This window comes from Felis catus, chromosome C1, assembly GCF_018350175.1.
Source record: "Felis catus isolate Fca126 chromosome C1, F.catus_Fca126_mat1.0, whole genome shotgun sequence".
In the NCBI taxonomy this organism is placed as follows: domain Eukaryota; kingdom Metazoa; phylum Chordata; class Mammalia; order Carnivora; family Felidae; genus Felis; species Felis catus.
In genome coordinates, this window is record NC_058375.1 from 68,140,379 (window position 1) to 68,166,546 (window position 26,168).

General features: G+C 37.8%; 1 protein-coding gene and 1 long non-coding RNA gene across 2 annotated transcripts in view; one reads left to right on the top strand and one right to left on the bottom strand.

The window, feature by feature from the left end:
• Positions 1-325: 325 nt before the first annotated feature.
• Positions 326-23,709, bottom strand: LOC109502413. Its single transcript, XR_002160986.2, has 3 exons — positions 23,174-23,709; positions 2,439-2,503; positions 326-1,376 (listed from the first exon to the last, which is right to left on the bottom strand). It is a non-coding gene; the product is annotated as an uncharacterized LOC109502413 (long non-coding RNA).
• The window catches only part of ADGRL2 (adhesion G protein-coupled receptor L2), a 623,946-nt gene continuing 620,729 nt past the window's right edge, over positions 22,952-26,168 (top strand). The window contains exon 1 of the mRNA XM_045036067.1: positions 22,952-23,192. The gene's annotated coding sequence lies outside the window, so the exon portion shown is untranslated. The remainder of the gene's footprint in view (positions 23,193-26,168) is intronic.

A 26,168-nucleotide genomic window follows, 5' to 3' on the forward strand; every position in this document is an offset into this window, starting at 1 on the left:
GTAGGGAATCATGGAAGGTTATGAGCAGAGATAGTAGCAAAGCAGATTTTCAAAGTGAAGAATGCATTAAGAAGGGTAAAGCCAGGGATGGGAGGACCAATTTGAAGATTGTGACACTGATACAGACGAAAAGATATGATACCTAAGCCAGGTGGCAATGACAGTGCAAGAGATAGTTTGGTATAGGAATATATAAGACTGACAAGTGACTCAAGGTCGTGAGCAAAGAGAAAAAATAGAGATTAAACTGAAGTTATGAGTCTGGATCACTAGAAAAATCATCATCAACTGGAATGAAGAATTGTAATTCCTTTCTGACCTTCCTACATATCCACATTCTCATATGCAGCAAATGAACATAAATATACAAAAATAGGAAATTCTTTGAAAAAGTTAAAAACACTACACAAAATATAAATTATTTTCAAAATGATTTTATTTAGTAGATTCCTAAGCAAAAAGCTAGAACAACAGAGTTTATTGTCATCTTAGTATATGTTTTGCTTTATCTGACAAAGTGTGAAAGGTTTTAATTTATTCATGTCTCAGGTATACAACTTTGGTAATAAAAAAAATCCTTGTAGAAAGAATATTGAGACCTCTGGCCTTCACATCAGTCTTGGGGTTATTAAATGATAATTATAACTATTACTTACTATCTATCTAAGACTAACACACGTACAACCCACAGAACAAAAGAAAAAGAAAGGTGTTACCCTGGAGCAGAGTAATTTTTTTATGATCAATAGTCTATCATTAGCATAATGTTTATTTTATGCATCTGCAGACTTTTTGTCACCTGAATTGTGGTTTATAAGTATTAACCTATTGATCTTTGCTACTCTTCCATCCGCTATAAGAGTTGCAGATAAACATCATCGCATCTTTTTTTGTAGGTGAAGGACAAAACAATAGCAAACCTTTAGATATCTGATGACTGGACATGGCTAAAGAAAGATTCAGAATCCAAGGCTGTCTAACTACATAAATTCCTCAAGCTATCCTGAAGGCTTACGTTTTAGCTTATTTGCAACATTCATGCTGATAATATGTTCTTTTCAATGCAAATCTAGAATGAGTACAATAACATAATACACATTATTTTACCCAGCATATGACATGTGATTTAACATGCTTTATAAATTATCGAATAACATACTGAAAGTATACTTGGCCTGTTTCACAAAGATCTACAGCCATTTATTTTCTTTTTGTATTTTTTCCAAGTTTTAGCAGTAATTTATTAAGCAAGATATCCTGATTTCTCCCCTGGAAAAGTGTCTTTCCATTCTTTAGGGAATTCATTACACTGGATAGCAATCTGATTTCATCTAGGTCGTGAAGATCAGCTCTTTGAATGACCAAAACAATACACCCTTAAAAAAAATAAAAGAATACATTTACAGGAATCTAAGAAATTCATTACAAATCCATTACTTTTCCTAAACATTTTTTTTTTAATTCAGTTTGTGTGGATTTTTTAATAGAAAGCTTTATCTGGTCCATTTTTTTCTTTAATTTATTTTGCTAAAGTAAACCTGACACAAGACTGAGTCCTGGGACCAACATCCGAGTTATATTTAATGAAAATTTAGAGCACAAAGCACTTCAATTATTCATATTTCCTGATTTATACTGAAAAATGGGTGCACATATGTGTGTTCTTTTGATAGGGTTCAAATTAGCAGTGAGCTTTTGAAAATTGGTCCTTAGTAACTTCAACAAATGTCTTTTTACCAGCTTATCTTGAGCAAAACAGAGACTTTTAAATCAAACTTCTATTTCATCTATTTCTTTCTTTATTACTGAAATGAATAAAGTAATTTTGTATGGAAACTTAAATGCTTATCAAAATTGGGAAGCAATAAGTACAACAATAAAGCCATTTGTTAGAAGCTTCATATATTATTATATTATATTATTATGACTAGAGTGATACATTTGTCTTTTCACAGGGAGTTACATGGATTTTTTTAAGCGGTGAACCCAGACATGTCATGTCTGTGCAAGCCACAGAACCAAAAATTATGTCCAGTTGAACCCGCTGTAATTTGTTTATGCAAAGGGACTTTAGAAGTGGGAACCAACAGCCCCCATTTCATCAGATGCAGCACAGAAAAAGACTCAGTCACAGGTCTGACAAATCCACATTCAGGTCCATATGGTCATTTATCCTCCCTATGTCTTTGAAAGTAAAATACTGTGAAGGCGGCATTTGAGTTTTTGGTGACAAATTACTTTTCTCAATGGAATCAAAGGCTGTGGCCATCTGCAGTGAAATAGATGAGCCACAGCTGGCTTTCATAATAATCAATCCTGATTGCGGCAGGACCGTGGCACTTCTGGACTGATTGTGAGGACCCGCTGTGACAAACAATACTGACCAATTCAGCTACATAGACAACCAGTTATTTCTCATGTTCAGATGCAGACTCTACCTCATGTCATCGGAGGGAAGGGAAGAGATGAAAATCGTCCAATATCCTTGGTCAGTGGTGGAAACCTGAAAATTCAGAAAATTCTTCAATCAGATTTGGAGACCTAAACGAGCTACGTGACATGCCAATAGTGTGATGAGGTGTATATTATATCAGCAAAATGGGGAACCATGGTTTACCAGGAATTTCTGTCATGCCTCCTCAACCTGCACATGCATCTTAGAGAATACATCTTTATGAATAACTCCTGCTATATGAAGGGTAGTCCACTTGATTTCAGTTTTTCTCTTATGTCCCCCTGGCACAGCTGATTCGGCCAGGGATGGACATCCATGAAAAGGCAGGCAGTTCATAAGCATGGTGGTGACTTTGTGGTCCAAGCTAATCAAATTCCTCTTTTGGGAATTTGGAATGGGACATCAAAGACCCTGAGGTAGTTAGCTCTGAAGAATTACGCTCAAAAACTACATAATCTCTAAATTTCGGTAAACTGCCATAGGACAAACATTAGTGGCAGGAAAGGAAGAGTAACAACGGCTAACAAATGTCGAATACTTACCCTATGTCAGACACTCTGATGAATGTTTGTCACCCACTATCTGTTCTAAACCTTGACCTCACATCCCTATTAAACCTGTTGATAGGTGCTGTTTATATCCTTGTATAACTGATGAAAATTCTGAAATTTGGAGACATTAATTAAATTCCCCCGTCATGTAGATGTAAAATAAAGACAGATCCAAAGCTTAATTCTACTAGACTTCTCTTGATTATTCAGCTATAGAACTGGGAATCTGTAGGGTGGGGGTGGAAAGAGAGAGAGAGAGAAAAAAAAAAACACCATAAGGAGAAATAACCTTACTATATAGCCTTGAGATAGTGGTCTTCTTTTTGTATAGCTTCTGAGCTGCAGTTCTCATAGATGTAAATATTCATTGATCTCTGTCCTCAGAGACATGTTCCCATGTCCCCCACTGTGTCTCTAGATTCATGTACAGTACACAATACTTTGGGTAGAGCTATTGAGATAATTAAAGCAAAGGTCATAGTTTGTCTTCATTTCTTCAGATATTCATTTCAATGTTTGGTAATTCACGTTGATTTCAGAGATTTGACCTTAGTATTGTGTGTTTGCCTGAAATGAAAGATAACCACCTAGTGACTGTGAGGAAATGTGAAATTTGTGTTTTTTCAGCAATTTCCTACTTTTCAATTTATAAGGAAAGCCCAAGACTGAGCCAGAAAAAAGTTTATTTATTATTAATAATGTATATGATCTAAATATACATGTGCTTCTCCTTCCCTCTAGAATCACTTTCATATTGTGATATATTAAATCTGTTCCAAATGAACAGGTCACTAATAGTTTTAGCCTGTTACAGTGTTTTGATCCTGGAAAGAAAATCTCAATGCAGGAAGAGCAGAACCCCTCCCTTTCTCCACTTTTTACCAACTGGTTAAACCGTTACTCTTCCCCCAGATGAGTCACTGGGGGATTTATACCCAATGTTTTGTTTTTGTTTTTGTTTTTGTTTTTGTTTTTGTTTTTGTTTTTGTTTTTTTCTCAATGTCTGGAAAAGAAGAAGGCCTCGATAATTCAGATAGCCTGAACTTTCTGAAGAAGCCTGCTTTTTAATGTAGGAGCGACATTCAAAGGAGAACAAAAATCCTGTACTATTTTATAGCTTGCACTGTTTGTGCATTTCGGTTCCCTTGATTTTACTATCCTCCACTTCGTTTGAAGATGGGAGTTTTCACTTCACTGCCAAGTTGGGTTAATTCACATTTCGACTGTTCAAAGGCAAGATTCCGCAAGCGCTCCAACACCAGCCATGTGGCTCAGTCTGGGCCAGGCCTCCATACTGTCTGCAAGCCCATCGGCATCGGTGTGTTCCATGTTCCACAGGCAGACAGTACAATCACGGTCTCTTTTCCAGAGAGTCGACTACTGCTATGTTTGGCAGTAGTTAACTGTTTAAGCAAATGTAGGATACTGGAATAGCAATTCAAGCTGTATAATGAGACACAGAAATAGTTCCTTAGCATTTTCCATTACTTTCATAATGCTTCACCATCATTCTCCCTAAAAGTGTTTCTCTTTGTTTTATAAGGGGGAGGGAATAAAAGGTTATTTATTGCAAAAACGTAAAGATTCCTTTATTCTCTTTGATATTGTTCACAAATCCTGTGTCATTACAGACAAATTGTTGAGAAGATTTGCAGATAATCTTGTCTCAATTTTCTTAAACTCATTCCGCTGTATTTTTCTCTTAGAGTAATGTCCTCACTATAATGGAATTTCAAATATATTAGCAGATATTGCCATCGATCTTCCTCCACAATAAATAACTATTAAATGTATATGTTGCATTCATATAAATAAAAAATACAAAAATCGCTCAAATATACACATCAATATTTTACATGATTCCACTCATCTCTATAGCATATTTTTTGAGGATTAATGGCTCATTTTGCATTTCTTTGAGGTGTAGGGCTTTTGCTACACTGGCAAGTTCATATTGGGGCAGGAAAAAATAATTCAACAGAGTATATTGAAAGAGAAATTGAGAAAAATAATAAAACTGTATGCTACTTCAAACCCAACTAAATCCAGCCCCTTCAATACACACATACATTGAGATGTCTAATCAGGATTAAACCACGATATGCTGGTAAATATATATATTATGTATACATACATATATACATATACATAAACACATATATATACACACATGCATATATATATATATATATATATATGTGAAAAGAGCCTACTGAAGTGACATTGTATGTTCACATCGAATGTTTTAAGAAATATTAAAAGGTCTGCTTGTGATAAATATTATAAAGATATGACAGAATAAGAGTGCTAGACAGTGACAGAGGCATCATGCTATCACATGATCATCTATACCAAGGCACCATTTGAATAGAGAACTGCCAAATTGATGGACTGCATTTTCAGTTTGGGGGAAGGTCAATGCAGGCAGAGGATGCAACAAAGGCCTGAGACCTGGGCATGCTGGTTGTGTTCCAGGATCAGTGAGGGGGCCGAGGGGCTGGAATAGCTGGAAAGAGCAGAGGGTGGTAAGACTTGTTGTCAGAGAGGTAGGTACAGGAGAAGTAGTGTCTCACAGAGGCAATGGAAGGGCCTTGCGTTCTACTCAGGGAGAGAAGGAAGAGGATAATAGGAGAGTTCTAAACAGAAGAGTAGCATGATCTGACACATATTTTTCATGTTGACTCTCTCACACTTGGTGTTTTTTTTTCTTTTTTAAATGTTTATTTATTTATTTTTAAGGGAGGGAGGGTCAGAGAGAGGGAGAGAGAGAATCCCAAGCAGGCTCTGCAGTCAGCACAGAGACCCATGCAGTGCTCGAACTCATGAACTGTGAGATCATGACCTGAGCCAAAATCAAGAGTCAGACGGTTAACCGACTGAGCCACCCAGGTGCCACTCACATTTGTTTTTTTGTTCGTGTTTTTTAATTACTATGTGTGTTGTGAGATTGGGCAGGGCATGCACTGTCCAATTGGCTATGGTATATGATGATCCTTGTGGTATATGATGATGTGGTATATGATGATGTCTAGGCATGCTTCACTCATTCACTTTCCTTCTTTTTTTATTTTATTGAGGTAAAATTGGTATACAAGTTTATATTAGTTTCAGGTGTACAACATAATAATTCAATATTTGTATCCACTACAAAGTGATCACCACAATAAGTCTAGTTACCATCCAACACCATATAATTGATCCCCTTCCCTCATTTCTCCCACTCCCACTCCTCTGAAAACTACCAATCGGTTCTCTGTATCAGAGCTTTGTTTTGTTTGTTTAGGTTTTTATATTTCACATATAAGTGAAATCATATGGTATTTGTCTTTCTCTGTCTGATTTATTTCACTCAGCATAAGGTCCATCTGTGTTGTCACAAATGGCAAGATTTTCTTCTTTTTTATGGCGGAATAGTATTCCATTGTATATTATATTCTTCTTTACCTATTCATCCATCAATGTACACTTAAGTTGTTTTAATATCTTGGCTACTGTAAATAATGTTTCAATTAACATAAGGGTGCATTTCTCTTCTTGAATTAATATTTTCATTTTCTTTAGATAAATATCTAAAACTGGAATTGATGAACCAAACGGTAGTTCTATTTCAATTTTTTGAGAAACTTCCATATTGTTTCCCATAGTGGTTGTACCAATTTTTATTTCCACCAACGGTGTATAAGGGTTCCCTTTTCTCCAAATCCTCTCCAATACTTGTTACTTCTGGTCCTTTTGCTAATATCCATTCTAACAGGTGTGAGGTGATATTTCATTGTGGTTTTGATTTGCATTTCCCTGATAATTACTGCTATTGAACATCTTTTCATGTGCCTGTTGCCTCTCTGTATGCTTTCTTTGGAAAAATGACCATTTAGATCCCCCGCCCATTCCTTAATCACAGTGTTTGTTTGTTTGTTGTTGCTGTTGAATTGTTTGAGTTCTTTATATAATTTGTATATTTACTCCTTATTAGATGTGTGATTTGCAAATATTTTCTCCCATGAAGTAGGTTGTCTTTTCATTTTGTTGATGGTTTCCTTAATTGCGCAGAAACTTTCTAGTTTGACACAGTCCCTCTTGTTGATTTTCGCTTTTGTTGCCTTTGGTTTTGGTCAGATCCAAAAATTCAATGCCAAGACTGATATCAGGGAGCTTACTGCCATGCTTTCTTCTAGGAGCTTTATGGTTTCAGGTTCCACATTCAAGTCTTTAATCCATTCTGAGTTAATTTTTATGTATAGTGTAAGATAGAGGTCCAGTTTCATTCTTTTGCCTGTGGCTGTCCAGTTTTCTCAACACCATTTATCGAAGAACTGTCCTTCTCCCCATTGTATATTCTTGGCTTTTTTTGGTCATAAATTAATTGCCTGTATATGTGTGGGTTTATTTCTGAGATCTCTATTCTGTTCTATTCATCTATGTGTCTGTTTTTATGCCAATACCATACTATTTTGATTACTATACCTTTGTTGTACAGTTTGAAGGCTGAGAGTTTAATAACTCCAGTTTGTTCTTTCTCAAGATTACTCTGGCAACTTGGGCTCTTTCGTGGTTCTGTACAAATTTTATAATTCTTTGTTCTAGTTCTGTGAAAAATGTCATTGGAATTTTGATAGGGGTTGAATCTGTAGATTGCTTTGGGTAATATGGACATTTTAATAATTTAGTTCTTCCAATCCATGAACATAGAAAGCTTGTTCATTTATTTGTGTCTTCTTCAAATTTTTTATCAGTGTTTTATAATTTTCAGTGTATAGGTCTTTCAACTCCTTGGTTAATTTTACTCCTAGGTATCTTATTCTTTTTTATGTAATTGTAAATGGGACTGCTTTCTGAATTTTTCTTTCTTTAGTTTGTTATTAGTGTGTAGAAATGCAAGCAACTTCTTTGTATTAATTTTGAATACTGTAACTTTCCTAAACTCATTTATTAATGCTAACGGTTTTTTGGCAAAGTCTGCAAGGTTTTCTATATGTAATATCATGTCATCTGTAAATATTTCTTCCTTTTCAATTTGGATGACTTTTATTTCTTTGTCTTGCCTAATTGCTGCAGCTAGGACTTTTTAATACAATGTTGGATAAAAGTGGTGAGAGTGAGCATCTTTGTCTTGTTCGTGATCTTAAAGGGAAAGCTTTCAGGTTTTCATCATGCAGTAATGATGCTCGTGTGGTTTTGTCATATATGGTTTTTATTATATTGAGGTACATTCTTCTAGACCCACTTTTTTGAGAGTTTTTTAATCACAAATTGATGTTGAACTTTCAGTAAATTCATTTTCTGCATCTATTGAGATGATTCTATGATTTTTATCCTTTATTTTATTAATGTGGCATATCATGTACATTGATGTGTGATGCTGAACCATCCTTGCATCTCTGGAATACATTCCACTTGATCATGGTGTATGATCCTTTTAACGTATCATTTAATTTCATTTGCTATTATTTTTGTTGAGTATTTTTGTATCTATGTTCCTCAGAGATACTGGCCTATAATTTTCTTTTTTGGGGGTGTCCTTGTCTGGTTTTGGTGTCAGGGTAAGGATGGTCTTATAAAATAAGTTGGGAAGCATTTTCTCCTCTTCAATGTTTTGTAGGAGTTTGGGAAGGCTAGCTATTAAATCTCCTTTGAATGTTTGGTAGAGTTCACCAGAGAAGCCATTTGCTTCTGTACTTTTGTTTTTTGGAGGTTTTTGAATATTGAAACTTCTTACTCATAAATGATCTGTTCAGATTTTCTATTTCTTCGTAATTTAGTATTGGAAGATGGTATGTTTCTAGAAATTTATCCATTTTTTGTACGTTGTCCAATTTTTTGACATATAATTGTTCGTAGTGGTCCTTTATGATCCTTTGTATTTCTGTGGTATTCGTTTTAACTTCCCTTTCATTTCTAATTGTATTCATCTGAGACTTTCCTCTTTTGTTTTTGCAGTATCCCGTAGATTTTAGATAAGTTGCATTTCCATTTTAATTTGTTTGTAACTTTTTTTTAAATTTCCCTTTTGATTTCTTCATTGACTCATCGTGTATCCCGTAGCATGCGGTTTAGTCTCCACATATTTGCGTTTTTTTCCAGTTGCCTTCTTAATTGATTTCTAACTTCATACCATTGTGATTAGAGAAGATGATTGATATGATTTCAATCCTCTTAAATTTATTGAGACTTATTTTGTGTCGTAATGTGTGATCTACCTTAGATAATTCCATGTGCTCTTGAGGAGAATGTGTATTCTGCTGCTTTTGGATGGAATGCTCTGTGTGTATCTATCAAGTCAGTCTAGTTCATGTGTCATTTAAAGTCTATGTTTCCTTATTGATTTTTTTTAAATGTTTATTTAATTATTTTTGAGAGAGAGAGAAAGGGAGAGATGAGCAGCGGCAGAGAGAGAGAGAGAGTCTCAAGCAGGCTTCAAGCTCTGTGTGGAGCCTAACTTAGGATTCAATCTCATGATTGTGAGAATATGACCTGAGCTGAAATCAAGAGTCAGATGCTCAACCAACTGAGCCATTCAGGCATTCCTCCTTATTGATTTTCTGCCTGATCATTCACTCTACCTATCTGGCCCCTGCTGGCATTTGAAATTGTGTCCCTTATTCCAGACAGTTTCTGTCTTTAATCACATAATAGGAAACCATTCTTAAAACCCAAGCTCAAGGTGCCTGGGTGGCTCAGTTGGTTAAGTGTCCGGCTTCAGTTCAGGTCATGATCTCATAGTCCGTGGGTTCAAGCCCTGCATCCAGCTCTCTGCTATCACCACAGAGCCTGCTTTAGATCGTCTGTCCCCCTCTCTCTCTCTGCCTCTCTCTCTCTCACTGTCTAAAATAAATAAACATTAATAATTAAAAAAAAATACACAAGCTCAAGTTGCTACCCTTTATGTTTCATTTTTTTTTCTTTCAATGCATCAGTTTTTCTCAGACATTGTCATGCTCACATTCTGAATTGTAAAATAGTTCTAAAACTTCCAAGTCTTCTGGGATTTGTTGTGTCACTCAGAATAGTTTAGGCCTAAAAACTAGACATACCAGAAGATCTTGAGCTTATTGCCAACTAGAGACCAGAATGATTCTAAAGATCTTTTAAATTCCTTTTTTTTTAAAGCATATTTATTTATTTTGAGGCAGAACACAAGCAGGGGAGGGTCAGAGAGAGAGAGAGAGAGAGAGAGGGAGAGAGAGAGAAACCCAAACAGGTTCTGTGCTGTCAGCACGGAGTCAACATGGGGCTCAATCCCATGTGAGATCATGACCTGAGCCAAAATTAAGAGTCAGATGCTTAACTGATTGAGCCACCCAGGTGCCCCAGACCTTTTAAATTTCTCTTGAAGAAGATCTGGGCAAAACTGGAAAAGGACTCATAAGTAGACAAAGTCATCCCCAGGGAATGAGGAGGTCAGCCATAGTGTATCCTAAAATTTACTCCACAACATACTGCTATAGAAAAAACAGCCGAAAATTCACCTCCAATATAGACTTGAAGAAGGAAAGAAATATCCCAGAAGCAGACCAGGCATGTTTAGAAGTGGAAAGAAAACTATACACTCTTTGTTCTGATAATGACATCTGTAAGAGCCAAGTTGGTGGGGAAAAGAACCTCAGGTTTCTTTTTCTTACAAGTTTCCCTCCATTCAGCTTCCTTCTTGAGTACCAAGCATGTCAGTGGAGTTCAGAACTTTCACTACCATGCACAGAATCCACTATACACCCCAATTTAACATTTCATGGAAGATCAAAATGTCACTTATTAACATTTGGTTTGTCCTCATGAGATTCCTTGCACTGGCTCAATAATACTCTAGAATTGAGCTCAGAGGGTCTATAAAATCTTCCAGGCAAATTTAATTTTTATTTGCCCCGTTTAATATGCATTACCAGTTAGATTTATTAAGCATGTACTATGTGTCAAGCACTCTGGGCTCTGGATATTAGGCCTTGGTTATAACAAGATTCATAAAAACTATTCTTTCCTTGATGAATGCATGTTCTAGTAGAGTAGACAGAACTATAAATAGGCATATAGTGATGTAGTCTATTAGGTGTTATTACTGAGGTAAAAATAAACTGTGAATACACAGAGGACACTATCTTTCTGAAGGAAGATCCCATGCAGAATTGAGCACCTCACTTTTCACTTGTCACTTTACATTTTAACTCATACTAGCATCCAGGAAAAAATAATTTCATGTATCACAAATCCTATAAGGTTGTAAAGGTAAGATAGTAGATGGGCTTCGATGACATCTTAAAGACATTGAATTGCATGCTATATAGCAATGGGAATACCCTGAGGATGTTTAAGCAGAAGAGATACTTGATTGTAATTATATTCCCTCATTTGTATCCCTAGACCAGGACTTTCCTCTGAGCATCTGATTCATATATCCAACAGACTATATTATTTACTTCTCTCCTTAGAGGTATCACAAATCTTGCAAATAAAAAATATTCAATATTGATTTCTTTCTAATCTAGCCCCTCCCCTAATCTTTGCCATTTCTGACAGTGAGTGACGTGACCACCTACCCACTGCTAACTCCAGACACTTGGAAGCCATTCTCAAGTCTTCCATTTTCCTTATCCCCCATCAGCAAGTCCTTTAATTTTTCCACCTCTAGGTTGCATTTGGGATCTGTCCATTCCTATTTCCTTTACTCCCACCTTAGTCAAAGCCACCTTCATGGTACAGACTCACTATGACAATGATTTCCTCCTGGGTTTTTCCACCTCCACTATGTCTTGCTCCAGGCCCTTCTCTATAGCAGCCAAAGAGTCCTCCACTTATTTATAGCATAGTGCCTAATTTGCATCCTTCATAAAACATATTGCAGCCTGTAATTAAATAAATGATGATGATACATGATAGATAGGTAGGTAGGGAAATAGACAAAAATGTAGACAGATAAGTTGCTGTTATTTAGTTGTTTATTCTTTGTCTCCCCTATTAGACCATTACACTGCAACCTCCATGGGGTCTCTTACATCCACTGTAACCTCTACATCAAAGTGCTCAATGAATTTTTGTTGAAAGAATGAAATACACTTGGGGCATCTGGGTGGCTCAATCGGTTAAGCGTCAGCGATTATGGCTCAGGTCATGATTTCACAATTCATGAGTTCGAGCCCCACATCCAGCTCTGTGCTGACAGCATGTAGCGGCTTAGGATTCTCTCTCCCTCTCTCTCTGCCCCTCCCCCACTTGCATGCATTCTGTCTCTCAAAATAAATAAATAAACATGAAAAATTGTTTAAAAGAATGAGATACACTTTCCTTTTTTTGGTCATTTTTCTTGGAATTTATATAACTAATTTCCATATATTTCCAACTTATTTAACTTAGGAGTCTAAAAATTCCTTCCTCTGACCACTTTTTACTAGGTGCAAAAGATTTGGAAAAGATAACATCTCATCCACCCCTTTTCACTGCAAAGCACTAGAAAACAATATTGCAGGGCATTTTCAAATGCTATAATTCCCATATATGGCCAATTTCTAGATTTGCTGGAATTTTTATTTAAATAGATATCCATTTAGTCTGTCATCAAAGTGAAGCAGATAGTTAAGTCTGCTTCTCTATTGTTGATGTCTTGAGCGAAATAAAAATAAATAAAACAATTCCACTCAAACATTGTTTATATATATAAGCAACATAGGTAACTTTGCATTGCAAGTACATATAAACATTTTTCTTGTGTTATTTCACTCCCAGATTCTAGCCAAAACATTAAAAAAAAAGACTATTCTTGCAATCCTTGCAGAATTTCAAGCCTTAGTCAAAGAAGAAAATCCCAAAAATCTTTTCAGAAATCCTATTTGGGCGCTATTCCCAGCCTAATTTTGCAGACCAAGATGTTTGGGCAGTCCTGGTATGCCAGGGATAAGCAGTTGAGGATTTTTATCTGAACCAAACCCAAATTCCAGCCCTAATTAAAATACCACAACATTGTTAACTCCTTGACTATGTTAGACATTGGTTTAGTTGAACTAATTCCACTTCTGGAATACAGCCTCTCATTTACGTTCCTGCTGATTGCTTATATTTTCATTTCAGCTCCCCATTGTTTTTCAAAGGATAGAAGTATTGTCCCAGTTTTTGTTGCTATGCAAACATCTCTAGAGTTACATAAAGAAAGCAAAATTACTAAAGAAAGATAATACAGGTATGGTAACAGAAACTTCTGGAACCTTCTGTCTTCTCCATTTTTCTTCCTCTGATGACAAGATGGTGCAAAAGATGTGACATTTTATTTATATTTTCCTATACATTTTGAAGAAAGGAATACTGAATATATATGTGTGTGTATATATATACACACATATATACATATATACACACATATATACACACACACATATGTATATACACACACATATATATATACACACACACATATATACATATTTATATATATAACAATTCAAATGTTGGCATTTAAGTTCATAGTCCCCTATATAGGAAGCATGAACAGGCAAGATTAGTGCAAACTCTTTCTGTGTTTATACAACCAAGTATATATGTAATTGATGCATAGAAACTACCGTTCTGTAAGAATATGTCCTAAATTCTTTGAAATCCCATCAAAGAAAATCAGCAAAGGATACATGTTCTCTGTCCCTCGTCCCAAGACTGCTTCACATAAGTATTCACCTTTTGATCCTGTTCCCTTCAAACCTTCTTTAAGCCCCTCAATTTTAACTTGCATTACCTGTTGTTAGCACCGCTGCTATACCCTCATTACTATTTCGCTGGGAGTTCTGGAACCTGGTATGAAGTCAAATATAAAGTGACAAGTGAAAACCAAAGGGTTTCAAAGTACAAATTGTATATGATCGTCTTGCCATAACAGAATAGTGTCATTGTCCTGCAAAATTAGAGATTCTATGCTCTTCTACTTCAGAGAATTAGCAGTATGAATGCTATTCGACAGCTAATGGGACTTCTGGAGAGATTTGGAAATGTTCCCCAGAAGTAGCAGAAGTAGGGTGTTCTTGGATTCCCCATATACTTTTCTCAACACATAAACATATCATTTGTTAAGCTGAGAAATTATTCACTGGCCATTTCCCCTAAGTGCTGGGCAAAAAGCAATGAGAGAAGTTCAAAAAATGTCTCTCTTGTGGAGCTCACATTCTAGTTGGGAAGATAGTTAACAAACAAATGAGTAAGTACAATGTATATTAGCTCAGAGGATGGCAAGAGCTGTAGGGAGAAGTAAGGCAGGAAAGGAGGACAGGACTGAGCTGGGAGTGGGAACGTTAGGCAGTAAATGGAATTTTAATAGAGTGACCAGGGAAGCCCTCACTACATAAAAGACATTTCATAAAAATCTTGAGTCATGCAGGCAAGGTATCTGGGGAAGGGCATGCTAGATAGAGGGGACAATGAATCAAAGGACTTGAAAAGGGTGCCTGCTCTGTGTGTTGGAGGCACAGCAAGAAGGCCAAAGGTCCAAGTGAAGAAGGTAGGGAGAAAGTGTAGGATATGATGCCAGAAAGGTCAGAAGGAGGGGGAAAGAGTCCAGGCATGGGCTTGTTGGTCAGTGCAAGAACTTTGGCAGTTATGTTTTAACCTGAATGACACATGAAGCCTTTGGAGGTGTGTCAGTTTCCTAGGACTACCTTAGCAAATGACCACAAACCAAGTGGCTTAAAACAAGAGATATTTATTCTTTCTTAGTTATGGAGGTCAAAAGTCCAAAATCAAGGTATTGGCAGGACCATGCCACTTCCAGAAATTCTATAGGAGACTCCTTCCTTGCCTCTTCCTGACTTTGGTGGCTCTAGGTGTTCCTTAGCTTGGGACTATATTAACAGGATCTCTGCCTCACTGTTCATGTGATCATCTCTGAGCCACTATTTCTGAAAGAGACAGAGAGAGCAAGCAGAGAAACAGGGGAGGGACAGAGAGAGAGGGAAAGATGATCGGAAGCAGGCTGTGCACTGACAGTAGAGGGCCCAATGAGGGGCTCAAACTCACGAACTGTGAGATCATGACCTGAGCCCAAACTGGATGCTTAACTGACTGAGCCAGCCAGGCACCCCACATCTCAATATCTTTAACTTAATTATATCTAGACAACTTTTGTTTGTTTGTTTGTTTTTTCCAGTAAAGTCACATTCACAGGCTCTGGACATTAGCGTGTGATCACATCTTCTTTGAGTCCACATTCAATCTGTTACATGGAGTTCTGAGGAGAGAAGCAGCAAGATCTGACTTGTGTTTGAGCAGGTTCATTCCAGTTCCTGTGGTGGAAATGGACTATAGGGAAGCAGGACAACTGTCCAAGGGACTCCAACAGACCGTAGAACACAAAGCAATAATTTGGGTGAGTACGTGACCTGTACCCGAGCAGTAGTAATGGAGGTGGTGAAAAGGGGTTGGATTCTAGACACATTTTAGAAGTAGAGGACAGAATTACAAAAGATTTTAGGTGAAATGTAAGAGAAAAGGTAGAGTCAAGGGTGAATCCAAGGTTTAGGGGCTTAAATATTTGTGAGTTACTTTTGATGTATATGGTAGGAATGCCTCCTTTTCTATAAAGCTCGTATATTTGGGGTATTAAGGTCATTAGCTTGCCGCTAGTTTTCGCCCAGCGGGTCTCACGATGGATGTCATTTCCCTCCAACAGCTTTCTCTGACTTCAGTAGATTAGATCAATATGTCTCTATGCTCTGCACCCTAAGGTCAAGGTCATCCCTATTATAACCTTTTGGGTTGTTTTTTTGTTTTTGGTTTTGTTTTTGGTTTTGGTTTTTTTGGTCATTTGTTTTAGTTTGCTTTTGCAAACTACCCCAGAAATTAGTGTCTTAAAACAAACAAAAACATGTCTCTAGCTCATGGTTTTGCAGATTGACAATTGGCTTCTCTTGACTGTGCTGCTGGTCTGGTCTGGGCCATGGACTTCTTGCTCTGGTCTGGACTTGATCAGGCATCTGCAATTATCTAGTGGGTCAGCAGCAGCTGCCTGACTCACAATGGCCTCAGGTGAGATGGCTATGATGGCTGGGGTCTCTCTATGGTCTCTGATCCCCCACAGGATGGCCTGAGTTTGTTTAGAGCAGTCAAAGTGTTCCAAGAGTGTAAGAGCAGAAGCTTCAAGACCTCTGGAAGCCTATGTTCAGAACTGGCACAATTTCTCCTCTGTTATTAGTCAAAGCAAGTCACAAAACCAGTCCAGAATCAAAGGATGAAGAGCTGGAATCCATCTATCTATAGGAGAAGTTACCAAGTATTGTTGTGATTTTGCAATCTAGAGCATCATTTAATATAATTGCTTATTTTCGTGTCTGTCTTCTCTGCTAACCACCCCATAAGCAGGGACAAAGGTTCTCCTGTTCACTACTGTATCCTGAAACAATAGACATTGAATACACATTTGTTTTTTAAAGAAATGAATGAGTGAAAGAATCAGGCAGTAGATGAACTGAAATGCAAGCCAGTCTGCAAATGTCATGATCACTTGATCTATCTCCATTCTCTTGAATCTGCATCAGAATCTTCATGTTTGGGGTACCTGGGTGGCTCAGTTGGTAAGCTCAGGTCATGATCTCATGGTCCGTGGATTCAAGTCCACATTGGCTCTGTGTGACAGCTCAGAGCCTGGAGCCTGTTTCAGATTCTGTGTTTCCCTCTCTCTCTGCCCCTTCCATGCTCATGCTCTGTCTATCACTCAAAAATAAAAACATTAAAAATTTTTTGAAAAGAAGAATCTTCATATACTCAATATCTGTAACCTGTATTTGCAGGTAAGGTAAATTATTGCTTCAAATAAAAAATCTGAATGAATGTGGACATTTGCAAGAAATGGTCAAAATAAGTATTTCTAAGAATTGTTTAAACATAAATATTTGGAATAACTTCTTAAGGCAGCTAGATATTCATTGTTTTATGTTAACCTAGAATAATAAATTATTTTAGATTTTTTTTTGGAATAGTTGTATTTGTATATGCAAGTTAACAATATACTTACATCTTGAGTTTGTAGCAGGTGTTATACAGACCCATTTTTCTTCAAGGTTTAGAGGTCAGGTAACTCTCTTTTTTGCATGAATCACATGGGTCTCCTTTGGAATGCCTTGCAGAAACTAAAGTCTTTTGAAAGTATTCTTTTGTTTTTCACTGATGTTCATCTTAAAATCTAAAATTCAAAGGATTCATTAATGGTGATATGCCTTCCTTGTTAAACAATGCTATTGTCTGGGAAACTCCAAGTGTTTTACAAATGGAATACAGAGGCAAGTTGTTATCCTTTTTGCAGAGGAAACTTATAAGTGCCTTGGTGACAGAGATAAGAACCAAAATTAAAATCTCAGTGCTCAATCATTTTCACTAATGACGTCATTTCCAAAGCCCCATCTATTTTTCTGTTGTTACACCATGCATCAGGAAGAATTATTGAAGGAGAGCAGATTATGCCACCCCCAAATATTTCTTGGCATGAGGATTACTTTGGGCTAAAGGCAATCAAACCCAGAAAGAGCTCTTTACTCCAACTGCCTAAATTTACACTGGAGAAGGGCCTGTGCCAGTAAAGAGCCATCACCAGAGACACCTTTTTACCTAAGAAACTTGTCATTGTAACAGGGCAACCTTTGCTCTCCAAATGTCTCCTCTTCCTTCCTCTGGCCTTCCTTCTCTTTGTAGTCCCAAGCCCATACCCCTTATATCAGGGGGTTGTATAAGCTTCAATCGCCTGACTGCCTTTAGGACTCACATTTTTATGGGGCTCTCATATGTAGGAAATTAAATTTGGTTAATCTGCTTTGTAACAATTTAATTATTGGACCATCCAAAGAACCTAGAAGAGAAAAAGGGAAAGATTTTCCTCTCCTCCCCTACCTACCGGTTAACTCCTTTTAGACTCTCTTTCATGGTTCAAACCATCATTGATACGAACTTCTTTCGGCACTAAACCTGAATGTCTTCCAGAGCCTTATTGATCTAAGGACATCAACATGTTGTTTGTGCTGATTGTCTGTCTGCTGCAGTTAGTCTAATGAGTCTATTGGACTGTTCAATTCTGTGCTTGGTAGTGTGCTTGTGTTTTGCACCCCCTACATCAGAGATGTGGAAACACGGTAGTAATCTGAGAAGCCATTCAGTGAGAGCAGCTCCCAGAGAACCTTTAGCTCTCCAAAGACTCTTCCTTTTTTTTTTTTTTTTCAAGAACAAAAACTTTTGGGAAGTAAAAACATGGTGAGGAGCTTTCTAGGAGCCCTATCGATAAATGAAGACTAAGAGTTCGGTTCCTTAGAAATTGGAGGGAAGGCATCAGAAAAAAGAAAGAAAAGTGGGCTCTGCATCGAGTAAATAGATTATTGACCATTAGGAACTTGTGTCTGCTTGGAAGCAAGTGCTGAGAGGAGTTAGGGGTCTAAGACTACTGTGAGGAGTCCAAGCCTGTGAAAGTCAAATGCTGGGAGAGGCAGGGTTGGGCAGGGAAAGCATCCAAGGTGTCCTGCCCTGGGCAACACAGACAGGCCTTAAGAGCTCCCATTATGCTTAGTCATTGTCTAAGAGGAGGCTGAAGAGGGCAATTGTGACAGTGCTGCTGGCTGGTGGCTGTCACTTCCCTTCAACTCTTCGTGCTGAACCCCAAGGTTTTCCTAGAAGGGAGATCCATATGGTGCACCTTCTTGGCTGCCAAAGAACTGGAAGTGTTCTTAAAATATTTGGGACTAAATGCTGGGCTAACCCGAACCCTGTCACCCCCACTGGGCAGGAGGCAGGCAGTGGGAAGACGGCAATCGAAAGATAATTTAAAAGAATCCTAATGTATTCAGTCATTCTGTTAATCAGCATAATTTTTTAATCATTGCGGTTTGCGTGCCCTTTTTGGAGGTTTTACTTGTCATTGTGTTTATGGGAAATTGACAGTTATTAATTGTTTTCAAGCTTGAACCAGTCCTTATTAGAATTCAAATATATTTCCCACTACTGGGTCCAATATCTATGTAATCATTTATCTTACAGTGAATTTTACTGTAAGTGTAATATTTACAAGAAGCAATTTGTCATTCTTGGGTTAAGTATAGAAACTTCGATATTTTCTTGGATAAATGTGTCAAAATAACTAAGATTCAAGCAACAGAAGAGAACAGGAAGCTTATAATACAGCATTTTATATTAGAGCTGGGAGGTTTGCTATCTGGTTTGAGTCCGTTATCGTTATTGTTTTTATAAATATGATTTTCCAATTATTAACCATCATTAGTATTAATGGCATTAATGCTGGTAATCTGTCTCGCTAAGGATTTCAAAGTGCTGTATTTTTTTATATGCTAAATGAGTTCCAGGGCTCCAGCAGTGATTCCCACCCTGATTTGCTACATCCCAAAGTCTCCAAACACAATTAATTTTAATTCATAGATGAATATGCCATTCAGCACTTTCGGTTAGGGAATGGGGTGGCAGAAACTCACAAACAATTTTGGAATATTTCAGCCCCCTGAAGACTTAAATCTCCAATCCAATCTTTGGCAACTACATCCTTCTTTTCTCACTGGGGATAGCACTCCTTGTCATTTAAACATTGCCCTATGTTTGTGTCCCCAGGGCTGGGAAGCCTAGACGAATGCTAGCGTGAGGCGTGCAGAGGCAGAGGGGGATGAAGATCTGAGGCTGACGCCCAGAGGTACACAGGATCTGTCGAGCTTGTGCCCCACGTCTTCCTTCCGTGAGCTGCTCCTCAGTTCTTTCTAACATTCTAGTCGCATCTTTCCCCATTTCCCACTCCTCCTGTGCTCTGAACATACTCAACTGATGGTCTCAGCCGGTTGTCTCTCTCATGCCGCCCCGCCTCTGTACCCATGTTCACTCCACCTGGCGCACCCCCGCAGCCTCGCCAGCTTCCCTTACGTGTCCATCAGGGCCCACTCTGCCTTCAAGAGTCGCATCCGGCATCGCCTCATTCATAAAGGCCTTCTCAATTACTCCAGCTGTGCTTTGCCTTCCTTGCCCTCTTTCCTCTGTACCCTTTTCCTTTGGACAGATGTCCAATACCAGACTCAATCTGTTTACACACGTGTGTCCATCATCCCCAACAGAAACGAGAACAAGCATCATCTATTTTGAAATGGGTAGCCCTAGGTTCTTGCCGACAAAGCGCTTGGTGAGTGTCTGTTGAATGAATGAATGAAGCCTTGTTCCTTGTTCCAGTGCACCAGGGGCAAGCACCTGCGCATTGCTCTCTGAGTGCCTGCCACAAGATGTCTCACATACTGGAAGATCCAAGTGCACGCAAGTGCTGTATATATGCATCTCCACACGCTGTCTGGTGTATCCCTAACGAGCTTTCTCTCCACCGTCATTGAAATCTGGCTTTCCCTTGGCATTGCTGGCCTTCCTCTAGTTACAGGAAGAAAGTATTTCAGATAGAATAATTAAAACAACTATGAATTCCTGTGTTACTCTAAGTGTAAACTTGTTAATGTGTGAATGCTGCCAATAGTATGTGCATTGAAAGAAAGAATGGGAAGCCAGTAAAACATAGAAATAAACTTCTAATGGTGGCATTTCAGGAAATAGGAGAGGACAGATGGGAAGATATTTCTGGACAAGGAGCTTCTGGATGCCCTTCACTTTGTACCACACAAGCCATTTCCTGTTCCTGTGCAGAAGGTTGGATCTGCTTGCTACAACATTCTCTAGCTCTCCTGAGAATAGTACTTCTATTTCTGTCTTTTATAAAAAGGTAGAAGCACTAGCCCTTCTGGTTGTCAGAGACCAGGAAGGAGCCTTCCTCATGTAATGGCAAGAAAAACCAAGAACAAAGAAGTCATCTTTTTTTTTTTTCCCTGCATCCAATAGAAACCATAATAACACTTCCCAGTTCAGAGAGAGACAATCAAGTTCAATGGAAACAGGTTTATAATAATTAAACAAGAAAAGCTTATACTGATTAGGTATTTACCCAGTTGCTCTGCTGAGCCCTTTCTTCTATTCCTTACATCAACTGTATAATAAAAGTCATTTTTTATCTCCATTTTGCACACAAGTTCAGCAATTTGTCCATGGACACAAAGCTGAAAATCGCCTGAGTCAGCACTGGTGCCTAGAAAGTTGTGACTCAAATCCTCTGGAAGCTATCCCCTGGTATGAGGAAGGGGACACCTAATTAAACTTACATGTCAATATACAACCTGAACTGTCATTATAGTCCCATATATGACAAGACATTTACATTATGTTTATTTCACCTCCTTTTATTTCATGAAGGTACGGAAGACGTTACAGTTCATGGGTCCATTTTTTACTTCAAACAACAGATATAGAGAATATAAGTTCTTTACTATTATTTCCAATATATTTTCACACACATTTATGAAAGATCTAAAATATGTAAAGGACGCTTTCAAAATATTTGGGGAGAGATTTTAAAAGAGAGTATTTGGTCCCTGACTCCAAAGAGTTTTACAATCTGAAAGTCACATTAAGACCTCAGTAACATTCCAACTCCAGCCTGTGTGCAAACTGTGTCCAAATTGATATCAGAAACCTGAGAACTCACCCGTCCCCTCAGAGAGCAATCAGACCATTGGATGTCAGAGACATAAAATAACTATTGTCTTCACCCTGTTACTTTCAAGCAATTGTTTCCTAAACACTGTTATAGTCACTAAATCTGCACACTTCAGAAATTCCAGATCTTCACTAGATCTCATGAAAATGTGTGTTGGCATTTTCCTTTAGATTTCCTTTAAAGTATAACTTCTGTCCATCAAGTCAGAGTTCCTGTAAGTGTAGTGTGTTGAAATTCTTTCTCTTTCCTGACAGGATGCGGATTCCCAAAAGCAGCAAACATCTGACCGGTCTCCTTACTACTCTCTGCAAATATCCCACACATGTGTATGTTGAGAGTTTTAATGTCATTTGTTGAAATATATTTAACCAATGTCCTTTGGTTCACACCAAGTTAATAATGGCTTCCCCAAGGCTATGATCAATTCAGTCAACCAGCTGGTTTGACTGATTTTTCCTTTGAATTGACCTAATTGCCTGGCTGTTTGGGCATCCGCAGACAATTTTACACAAAGAGAAGGCAGGCTTCCCGTTAACTTGCTAAATGAGGGTTATTCTTTTCTCCTGAGATCTGCCACGACTTACTGAGTGACTGTTGGCAAGAGTTACAATCGTATTGTGCTCCCTCCTTCTCATTTTAAAAATGGGAATAAGAATATATAAAGCTCTGATGATACTAAAGGGAAAGGCAAGTAATCACTGTATGTTTAAAGACACATCTGCATTGTAGTGAAAGAAGGATTTCTTCTCTTCTGAAATGCCAGCAAAAGACAACACGAAGTGGGGAAAGAACCCAATTAGCAGCCTAAGGAGATTACAAAACAACACATTTCCTTTCAGTTGTATATTTGGGTCCTTTCGAGGAATTAATTAATTAATTAATGCTGTTTTCTTTTTGCACTGCAATATACACCACTACCTCTTTAAAAGTTAACAGGGATTAATTCTCTTTCAAAATAAATATTCTACTTAACAAATTGTCCACGTTCCTTCACTGGCACGTTCGTCAATCAAGTCACAGCTCTGCTCTCATTCAAAACTCCGAGTTTTATCCAAATGTGTTTACCTGGCAACTAATAAGAGATTTTCTGCCTACCCTCTAAAATCCTGATGACAAAACAGAAGGACTCATAACACGTTCACAAAAATCGGATCAGCCGGAGCATCAGCTAATCTGGGTATATTTTTCCCTCTGATTAACCAGTTCTTAATGACAACATTTCTTATCTTACAACTGTGACATGAAGAGGGAGCTGTAGCTCTTCTGAGACACAGTTCTGCAAGAACCAGCTTATACACGCTCTCCGATCTCGTGTCTGTTTCTCTTTCTCTCTCTCCCTCTCTTGCGCTGTCCCTCATTCATTCACTCTTCCATCTTTTTGCCATTGTGCCAGCTCAATTTAAATGTATCTGCTCTGTATCTGTTCAAGTGGAGATAATCCATGCAAATCAGGAGCAGTGGTTCTCAGTGCTTGGTTCACAGAGAGGACTCAGCTTGAGGAGGTCACTCGCTCCCAGCCGCTCCTCCCATTATATTTTTCCCCTTATTGCAGAACTGCTGTATGTATACAGTGACTGAAAGGACTCAATTTACTGCAACTGCTGCCTGGCTTTACTCACAACTTTTTTTTATAAAGGAACTTACCTCCATCTGTCTTTTCAAGGTAGGAAGTCTGATTCTTCTAAAGACGTGTGTAATGCCTCCACTGTCTGCTCATTATCAAATGTCACTTGAATGCTTTATATTGTTGCTGGCATTAGGCACAAATGCTGCTGATTCCAGGTGCCTCACGCTTTTGTTACTTAACCGAATAGGTACAATTGTTTAAGTGTCGGGTGTTGTAATGTTTATTTTCCCTGCAGCCAGCTTCAGGTTTACAATGTCAGAAAGATTACAGTGCCCACTCTCTAATCTAGAAATACAATCCTCTATCAAGTTTTCCCTCTTAAAAAAAAAATAGTCTCTCAGTATGCTTTAACTTATCATGCATCCTGGCCAAAGCATAGTCAAGTGTAAAATTCAATCGTGGTAATTTTTGCTTTTTAACCTGGAACCAACCTGCAGCGTTTTCTGGGAAAAAGAACTAACTGTTGAAATGTTTTTAACAACAGCAAGAGAAGGATAGATCTTACCTCATTCTGCTGCAAAGCAAGAAGCTGAGGGCCTTATTGCTAACAGGCCTGTCAAATAGATTTATTCTTCACAATTTACAAATTGTTACTAGGCTATGCAGAAGTATTATAATTAGTTAGGATTCAGTTACTGTGATTGTACAGGCGATTATTTATTGTTTTGAGGTTGAAATTAGATTATAAAAAAGTTTAATGTTGCAAGCCTAACAAAAAAGCTTATGTTTGTATAACACTGTTTGATGTCATTTTTTAAGACTGATTTTGATAGCCAAATGGTTACGTTTAGATTAAAAATGCACGTAAGAGGCTAACAGATTTGACAATATACATGCTGATTTATGAAGGCAATTTCTGGGCTTACATTACTTCATATGTGATTCCTTGAAGTTACTCGTAATAATACTTTAATCATTCCTTCGTCATTTCAATCTTAAAACATACTACATGTCATAAAATCATAGACTCAAAAATCTCTTTTTGATTAGTACAAATATAATTATAACATTCCAGTTACAATTTAGTTTTCAATAATGTAATATGTCTTTGAACGCCCTCCTTATTAATATAATTTTACATTTATTACCTTATTTTTCTACGAAGCTTTGACTTGTAGCTACGACAAGACTATTTAATCTCTTGTATGGCATAGAATTGAACATAAACAGTAAACAAAGTTGACAGTCCTGAAAAGAAGAAAAAATGATCCTCTGGTATACTGAATAGTTCTGATGACATAAATCTTAGATTTCATCTTCCAGGTAGATACTTGTAGTTAGTGGAGTTCAAGGGAAAAAATTTATTATCCACATAAAATATCTCAGTGCCAGAAATGTGCAGTTCTTTTTCTTTTTGATACAGACTCCTCTACTGAAAAAAAAAAAATGCACTCTGATTTTTGAGTACAGTACAAGGCATGAAGCCCTGTCATTGTTAGCATAAAGAAGACATCTACACAAGTATTACTGTGCAGAGGGCAATCTTTCTGTCTCTGGCATTTGTTAGGTTACTGTACATAGAATTTAACAGATGAATATGTTCTGCTTCGTGGCATTTTAGTGTTCCTATTGGTATGCAGGCTAGTCTGCTAGGATAGCAACAGAAAAAAAAAAGGATATATGTTTTATAGCAGTGGGTAATAAAAGCCCTACGCAGTGAGAGAGGAAGAATTGGACTTCTTTTTTATGCAGTAATTAGAATTTCCTTAAAACTCTTTGAAATACTGAGTGGTAAAGTAAACTGAGGCTTCCCAGGAAGGGCTAATTGAATGTATCTATTCGAATCATGTAGTTGCCCATGAATATCTTCTTCCCAGACACTGTCTCACTGGAGGATTCCATTCACATCTTCAGTATTGCAGGGAAAGAAATGGATTCCTCACTAATGGTAGAGGGTGATTCTTTCATATTCAAAACGAGTTTGAGAAGGGCACCCGACACAGGAAAACCTTAACAGATGGAAAGGTGTGTGAGATCGCCTGGTTGTGGGAACTTCACACTAGTGCGAAACCGAAGGATGCCCTTTCAGAACAAAGGAACGCCATGCAGTACTCTGTCAGCAGTCAAGCTGAGGATAGATATAAAAAGTGGCCAGGGAGATCTTTTGGGGAGAGGGAAAATGCAAACTACTAGGCATTCCCTTTTCAGCCAAATTACCAGCAGCTGATAGGTATGACGGCATTTCCCCCACGGAATATCAACCCATCATTTCACAGTTATTTCAAAATCACATATCTTATAGACTTTCCCATTTGTTTGTCAACCTCCTAGGAAACTCTCCGAAGACCCAATAACCTGTATGCCTTGAGTTAGCTTTTACTGTGCATCCTAAATAAAATGGTCACAGCCTTTAACTCTGGGTTTCTTTTGCTTCATCTGTAAACTTGCCATTCCTCTAGTAACTCATTCAAGCAACTGTTCAAGATAAGTTACATTTTACTCCATTTTAGTGTGCCTTGCAGCAGAATCTATAGAACTGGTAAACCTTGTAGCTGTATATAATACCATGTTGTTATTCCCACCTGGCTCTTTTCTGCTGGTTTTACTGAGCGCAGTTAAAAAGATAAATTATCATCTTAAAGGGATGCCATGGAGGGTGTTAATAAGTTCTCTAACTTCAGGAGTGTTCAGAGGTGCCAGAGAAACTTGCGTCCCTGCTTGAGGGAAAATGATGTGCTTCATCAGCAGACATTCAATGCCTATATCATCTGTAGACATGCAAAATTTCTCAAGAAGGCGTGTAGCATGCCATACATATTTTCTAAATCTTGAAACTTATTGCTGTGTGTGGCGTGATCATAATTTTAAGTGAAAACTCAGCAGATACTAATTGGTTTATCTGTATTAATTTAATCTGCACGACACTGTGAGGTCTAGAGAACCATCATCTTCATTTCGCAGATCAAGACATCAAGGTATAGGGAGGTCCGGTAAGTTAGTCAAGGCTGCACAGTTGTCGTAGGACTGGGATTTGCATCCCTTTATTCGGATACTGGCTTCAAAACATCACAC